This window comes from Bacillus rossius (genome assembly GCF_032445375.1).
Source record: "Bacillus rossius redtenbacheri isolate Brsri chromosome 4 unlocalized genomic scaffold, Brsri_v3 Brsri_v3_scf4_2, whole genome shotgun sequence".
Lineage (NCBI taxonomy): Eukaryota > Metazoa > Arthropoda > Insecta > Phasmatodea > Bacillidae > Bacillus > Bacillus rossius.
The window spans coordinates 8,464,836-8,473,329 of record NW_026962011.1 but is presented as its reverse complement, the minus strand read 5'-3'; positions in this window follow the sequence as shown (position 1 = coordinate 8,473,329).

Below are 8,494 nucleotides of genomic sequence, written 5' to 3'. Positions count from 1 at the left end.
TTTCGACTTTTATCGCATTCACATAAAATGCAGTTTCCACAATGTAGACGCTACACTTTGACCGATGTTATGGGAGTGTCCCGCAAGTAGGTAAATATAGTATGTATGGTGGCACCGGAGGGTGGAGGGGGAGCCAGAAAGCCACGGCGGCCATCTTGGATTACGTCACTTCCGGCAGCAATCTTGGATTTGACCTTGACCTTTGACCCCGGCGGCATTTTTTTTAACCACCATTTTGTTTTCTAGAAAATTCCGCCATTTTGTTTACTAGAACATTCGGACATTTCGAGTTTCGTCCGCCATTTTGAAAATCTTTATTTATTATCCGATTTTAATGAAAAAAATTAAAAATTTATAAATAATTAAATAATCAAAATTTTAAAAATATTATTTAATAAAATTTTATTTAAAAAATCTTCGCATGAACACCCCACTCTTCTACATTATGAATACTCCATCTAGCACCCCACTCTTCTGTTACAATGACATTGTCATCGAACACCCCACTCATCCCTGTTACAATTTTTCATTACACCGCATTCTTTAAAAAAATTATTATTAAAATAAAAAAAAATATTTACCATTGTTGTCTGCCGGAGGCAGCCATCTTATTTAGTGGAGACCACCATCTTGATTTCATCTGATGGTATCATCAAGTGTAGGTTTTTAAAGTACGCCAGTGTATGTAAGGCCGAGTTCCTATTCCGTACCAGCATTATTATGACCCTTTTAGAACAACCATTTTTTCTTAAAGTCTTATCATTTATAGGTTTTGACTAAAATATGTGTTATCAATACTATGGTTGTGGATGCGATAGTTAAAGTAATGATAATTTCAAAAAAAAACATTTATTACCCCATCTTAGCGGGGCCAGAAATTTTTCAGAGTCCTAACTCACAAGTAATATTCTCTTCTCAAGTTTGCGTACTCGTGTTTTAAAAGCTGCATGGAAGAATATATTTTAATGTTTGCGTATGATTACATTCCTAAACAAGTTCCATTTGTGTTCGTTTATGTCTGCTGGAGACCGCCCTCTTGATTTCATCCGATGTCACCATCATCATCCTAAAGTACCTTAGTGTATGTATGTAAGGTCGAGTTTCAATTCCCTGCCAGTGTTGTTATGAACCTTATAGACAAAAATCCACAACGTCCACAACCGTTTCCTTAAACTTTTATATGACAAGATATATGTCAACATAAACGGAAACTGTAAAACAAAAAAACGGAAACTATAAAACAGTCTCAGCTTTGAGGATGCGATGGTTATAGTAATAGTAGGTACTTAATAACTTTTTCTTCCATCAAATTTAATTACTTACTACTTCATAGTCGTCACAGGAACCAGAAATGTTTCAGAGTCCTAATCCACAAGTAGATAAGTATCTCTTCTAAGTAAGAATATGTTTGCGTACACGTGTTTAAAGAGCTGCACGGAAGCAGATATTTTAAATGTTTGTGTACATATCCCCCCCCCCTAAAATTTTTAATAAAAAAAAAACACACACAGCTTTTATCGCGCGTGATAAAATTATACTACAAACAAATATGACGATTCACATTTGTACAGTATTAGATGTTCCCCTATCTTCATGAGAGAGACCACATCCAACACATAACATTTTACGTTTCAACTTAATGTCTGATCGCTATAGTGTATATGATGCACTTACAACACTCACCTCAGCCATTACCTACTGCTGCTACGAGATGCACTTCATATCAAATGAAAATAGTATTTTTTTTTTAATTTGTAGCAAGAAGTCGAAGTAGATAAAATATCAAAAAAATATTTAACACTATTTAATAAAAAAACACACAATCCTTCGCACCATCTTCTCCCCCTTGTTAACACAATACCATTCAGAAGGTATTACCGACCCCCTTCACAACACCCCGCTAAGCAGTAATTTCCATACTAGCCATCAAATACTTCGTCCACACAACTATACAAGCATCACACAGCTCCAAAGTCGATAATTGAGGAATAAGTGCCTAATATTCCCCCCACCACAGCGGCAATATCCTCCACAGTCAGAGTGGAGGTGTTCACAGGTACATCTGCGATGTCTTCCCTGGACTCTTCGTCTTCATCCATCGCAAGAGCTTCTTCCCGACCGCTAGCCTCCTGACAGCACGCATAGAACTCATCCTCAACAATTATCTCATCGCTGGCAAGACACATCTTACTAGCTCTGTTGATAACTACGAATGATACATTCTAAGGGTGCAATTGTTCAACTGTCCCCACCCCTCTACACTTTCTATTGCAGTCCTGTTCGTGCATGCCAAGCACACACGTCACTGACGCACGGCCTTTGACGTCAGTAGACCTACCCCCTCCCCCCCCCCTGAACCGTCCACACCCCAAATAGCTGCGTCATTTTGACCTGAGGCCACACGTCCCCAGCCTCCTAATACCATTTTGAGCACCTTCGATGAACATCCCAAACTCTGGTAACTAGTGAAAAGTTTCAAACAGTACATAAATAAATAAAATTTTTATTTATTTTAGACTTGCATTTATTAATATAAAGTTTACAACATTTCAAAACATTAAAATTTATATGGCATCAGTAAATTTTATCCAACTGATTTTCACATTTATCGAATCATAGCCACTTCACAAACAGAGATCATCTTTCTAATATATCAATTTTTCTACTTAATAATCACTTGGGTACTTGGTAGGCTGAATTTCTTCCCCTTAGAATCCGCCACGTATCGCCGAACCTCGTAAATCTTCAGAGTAGTAACATCTCAGATGGTAATTACGTATTTTAACAACACGGAATATTTATGTCGACCATTTATAAATACACACAAAATATTCAATTTTAGCTCTAAGTTTTATTACGACTGGTTTATTTGCATCAAAATAAACAGTTTCCAGGAGTGAGTTATGTTTTACATTAACAGACACAATGACAGTTTTTCTGTATTTGCTGTAACATATAAATCCACATATAACTCCCTTTTGCTGCAAACTCCCTTCACATGGCTTCCTTTAGAGCAGGAATAAATCACTCATCCACCCATACTTTTATCTCTGTGAACATAGTTTAATTTATATGGTCATAGACACGGAAATCTTATTTTTCTTAACTATAAATTTAAATTAGTTGAATTTAAAAAAAATTGTTGACACTTGTTTCTACTGTTATGTAGTAGCTACAAAATTGCCTTATTTATTTTAAAAGTCGCCATAAAGTAGCCAAGTCGCCAAGTATTTTTTTTTTGTCTAGTCGTAAATTATGAACATACATTTTATGGTGAAGGTAAGTGGACACTATCACACTGAAATATCTTAGAGGGTAGTTTTCCTCATCTTATTTCTTTATTGGCGTTTTTGGTCTTGATCACTAACATATTGGGTGTTCAAATACTTGATGCGCATACGTTCATGTCCTGACAAAACAGTTTATAACTTCCTCTGGATATTTATTTTCAATAGTTGCACAAATAATTTTAGTCAGTGATTCAAAAATCCTCTCGTCTTTACACAAATTGTTGCCATGAACATCATCAAAACAAATTTCAGCGAGGTTAATAAATTCAAAAATAAAATAAATAAAATGTATGTTTATAACTTATTTACTACTGTATACTACTTAAATACTACTGTATTTAACAAAAGCATTTGTTGTTAATATCGCAGTAAATATGTAGGGCTTAAAGTATTTTTTGTATTCTTAATATTGTGTATGTAATTTTTATTGCCTTTATTTAAAATAACATATATGTCAACAATGTAACAAAATTGCGAAATGTTTGTATTGCTTTTGCATTTACTTTTCTTGTTAACATTTATGTACACTTTTTTCATATTGAAATGAAATTTGCTTTCGAGTTGTTTGTATTTTAAATTTACAGTAATAAGATGATGTTTTTATAATTTGTTTACTGTTTAAAAAGATTTTAAAAATATTTCCTTAACCATATTTCCATGGCAAGAGCCTTGTTAGCTTTTCTGACTGTTATACATGGATGATAAGACGGTGCGACATCTAAAACATTTCACACCACCTTTACATAACTATTGAACTAAGATGTGATTTTTTTGAAGAATATTAAAATATTATGTTTCTTTGTGACATATGTGCATTAGAATTTCCACTTATCTAGAAACACGTGCTTTCAGAACGGTTTTTAAGGGCTCTATTCATGTCCAGGCCAGCCAAATAGCGGGATAGGGATTTACATGTTAAACTTAAATGCACGCGATTCCGTCAGTTTTTGTTATATAACTATCAAATAAACGCCGAACTGTCAATTTTTTAACCACGTAGGTCACTACATGAATTTTTTTTATTTTTATTTATTTGATGTTTCGTAATGCGGAGTTTAGTTTTAATTTTGTCATAATTTTCAGGCAGTATGTTCTACCACCTAAAAGTTCTATAGCGACCTTGGTCATATCATAATCTTCAGAAAAGCCCTCAGCTACGTCATTGTATATCTTTAAACATTCAAGAAAAACCTTTTTAACAAATATATTTTGGCAATGCCTGATGTATAGGCTACACTGCACACTGGATATTTGATGTGCTCCGGTCACTGATAGCAGTCGAGTCCGTGTGAGCGCGGCGGGCGGTGGGAGCGGCCTCATTGCCACCATGCCCGTCCCTCCTCTCCCGGTCTTTACAACTGTCACGCGATAACAGCAAACCCTTCACTGCATTCGATTTCGATCGCTCATTGGGGCGGATTTTGCCCATTAACGAATTCGACCGAGATTTTCCGTTACTTTATTTTATGTATCATTTTGAAAGTAATTTGTGCAAAATTACGGCAGTTATCGTGTCAATAAAATTTTAAAAGTTATGTGTGTATATATATATATATATATATATATATATATATATATATATAAACTTTTGAGTTGACTGTGGTTTTGAGGTCTATGGACCATAAACGAAAAACTATATAAACATTTTCCGGAAGTCGCACCGTGAGAACAGCTACAATAGGTAGTCTTTCTTCGAAATCTACCGTTGTTAACCTAAATTTAAAATATAAAACTTTAAAATTAGTTAATACAAATATATGTTACAATGAATTTATAAAATAATGAGTTGCAATGACTTGTTTCAGCTACATGTGTCTGTGGAGGCTCATAAAAAAATTTGCACATCACTGTCTGCCAAATGATTTTTTAATACTTTTTCCATTTTAGAAAGTCTTATTGGGACAGAGTGTACCAATTTCTTACAGCGATGTTTAATTTTACTGCCATTTAATGCGCGTACACGATGTGATAAGGGAAAAAAATCATATTTGGAACGTTTTTTTATCAGTTAAGAAAACCTGGGATCATGTCAAAACAATTGTGGCTCAATTGAAGACGTCGCACAAGTTTTTATAGTTAAACATGTTAAATGAATAAACTAAATTTTGATATGATATAATGGGCAAAAGTTATACGAAAACTTGAACTAGGGTATACCTAAACTATCTTATCTCTCAAAAAAATTTCAATTTACAACACTTACTGACTTAAGCAATGTTACTGCATTCACACAAAAATACGGTTATGCTAAGTCCTTCAAATTTTAATAAAACTATGAGTGATATTGATTATTTTACTACCACTCATTTGACTAACGGGAAAAAAAATTGTTACATTGAAGTAACAATTTTACTAGTAGTTTAGATCGTTAAAAAAGATCAATTCTTTTTTTGTATAAAACCAAATAAGTGTCATAATTATTTTTCGCTTAGTGTGACACATGAAAAAATCATGCCAACGCTTTTGGTCAGTTATAAATACTGACACATACGAAATTTCTTGGTTTATTGCACTTATAATATAAAGATATGAGATGCCGTAATTATTTGATTACATGAGTTATCACTAAGGCCTTTTCCTTGGTGGTTTATAAGTCTTGTGTTTGGTTGCCACTGACATCAATTATAGTATTCAGTGTCACGTATGGCAAAGGACCTAGATTCATTTGGGTCAAGTGTGCGCACTTTGGTGAATAAGGGCTTACGACGCATAAAATAAAAGTACTAGCTATATAAAAGTAAGGCTCTGAGATGAACAATTTAATGGCCTGTAAATGCCAAAATAAAAGCAATACTAGAAATCGAAGTATTTATTTTTGTCTTTAAACATTTTATTACATAAAATCGTGATGAGCTCATTTGACTCACGTTACGGGTAACTATGCGCACCCGTAGGCCGCTAGCCCATGCACCGGCTTTTTCCCGGTGCCGTCTGCGGCACCGGCGTCGGCGCCGGGAGTGGTCTTTGCACACGCACCGGCGCCGTAGTCGCACCTCTTGAGTAGTGTGGCTACGGAAAGCTTAGAAGGAAGATGTGTCACGTATGGAAGCGAAGGCTTTGTTTTTATTTTATCTGCTCCATTTACACCGTAAATATCGTAGTAAATCATATCAATGAAAGTATTGGCTGTATCCTACAGTAGAAGTGAGAACTTTAGAAGGAAGTTTTTACTCTTTTTGAGAAGATAGAAAATGACGAAACAATATTTTTTTAACTATTTTCATATGAGTACAACATTCAACTACTTTGTTGACATATTACTGGAGCATACAAGGACCAGTTACCGTGATGGGGCTCTGCATTCCTCCTAATTTAATGCTAGCAGTTACAATTAGGTAAGATAAACATTGTTGTAATATTGACCGTTTTGTAGCAGTATGAGTACGTATTGCTATAGACGTCTGAAAATTCGAAATTTCAGTGACCTGTGTACTAGATTAATAATTTTCCTAATTGGTTGTCAGTTTAATTCTGAAGTTGTTTGTGTCAAATGTTATTTTTTGTTTCATTATGAACCCATAACCTACAATTAAAATTGCAGTTCAACCATGAATCACTTTGCAAATATTATTTATTTCCAAGTGCAGTAGATAACAGTTGATTCACATATTAAAGATAACTCCAATAAATAATTTAACAATGATGCTTTATTATAACTAAAAAAATCAAACACAATATGCATTGCATTTAGTAATGTTCATTATAATTACTTCACAGTCTTGAATACAGTAAAACGTTGAAATTTCTTAAAAAAATAATTGAAAATCACATTAGTTAACAGAAAAAAAAATGTATGTGGCATGATTTGCGGACGTATCTTTCTGGCTATTTGCGTTCGGATAGTTTTGCAATTCAGAAGAGTATGCAGCGAAATGAGATTGATTTGGTGGAACACTATGCAAAGAATTATATAAAATAGCTCCTTGAGTTTGCGATGGGGTGTACTGGCAGAAAGTTATGAGGATGTGCTTGCAAAGGAGTGTGCCAAAGAATTTAACTCAAAGTTTGTGGATTATCTGGTAATGTCTCTTATCACCCCAGAACACCCAAACAAAATTCTAGTTTGTCATTTGCTGACATTTTTTGCACGGCTGGCATTATAGATATGAAGAAAGCTTCATCCTCATCAGGTCTGGTGTTTTTCAAAGATTTTAAAATTTATCTGTCTATGTCTAGCTGTATAGGCCACTCTTCTAGCCCAGCGGGCGCTGTAGTGGTGGAGGGGACATGTTTTCTGGATCTGGTAGCTTCAGTAAGGCGGGGCTCTGGACTGTACAGATCTGTAAGCAGACTCCCAATCTACCCTTAAAGGGCGCACATTTGGGAGGGGTGGAAGGCGGCTGCGTTGGCCTTCGGGCCCCCGAAAACATGTATAGGCCTCAGCTGGGCCTGGGTCCCCACGGGAATGATTGCTGACCTACGACATGTCGGAGCTGTAGCCGGCTCTAGTAACTGAGTGATGCTCTCGCCAGGTTACCGAAACTGGCGTGCGATGCGAATATATAGCCTCTCCCGCTTACGGCAACCCATAGCCTTCTCGTGGCGCCAGTGTTGATATACAAATAGGGCTCTGCCGGGAGTGCCCACTCCTCTGACTTCCTCGGTGTGTCGAAACGGGAATTCTGATAGACTAGAAGGCTGTGGAGGGGTGGCGGCGCCCTGACCTGCCAGAAATCTATTGGGGGGTTTTGACCCCCAAACCCTAGGTGATGTCTCAAGACACGAGGTTCACTGTGAAGAACCAATGGTGTGCATGGACTAGCGAAGGGCCGCTGAGAGGCCTGAGGGTCACCAAGGTCAGGTGCAGCCCGGGCCTTAAGTGGCTGTAACCTAGTGGCGGGGGAGATTCCAAGGTGAGTAACCGAGGATATCTATGTGGCTGAGGGCGGCGGTCGCTGGGACTGTAGGCGGTGCCGGGAAAGCACTATACCTGGAAATGAAGGGTACCATGGGACTGATCCTTCTGAAGTGACAGATCCCCGCTGAGGTTTTCTTAAACGGCCCTGGATCAGATTTTGGAGATGGACTCGTGGTGGCAGTGGTGCTCCTATCGCTTGAAGCACACTTTGAGTAGTCCCAGCTCTGATGAAGAGTGGCAGTCATGAGCTACTCTAATGCTCGGGTACTAGCCTGCAAAGCTAGCAGGGGAGGATAGACCTCGGCTGGATCACGAGTATCTGGGTGACTGAGGGGTCCCAGTGATG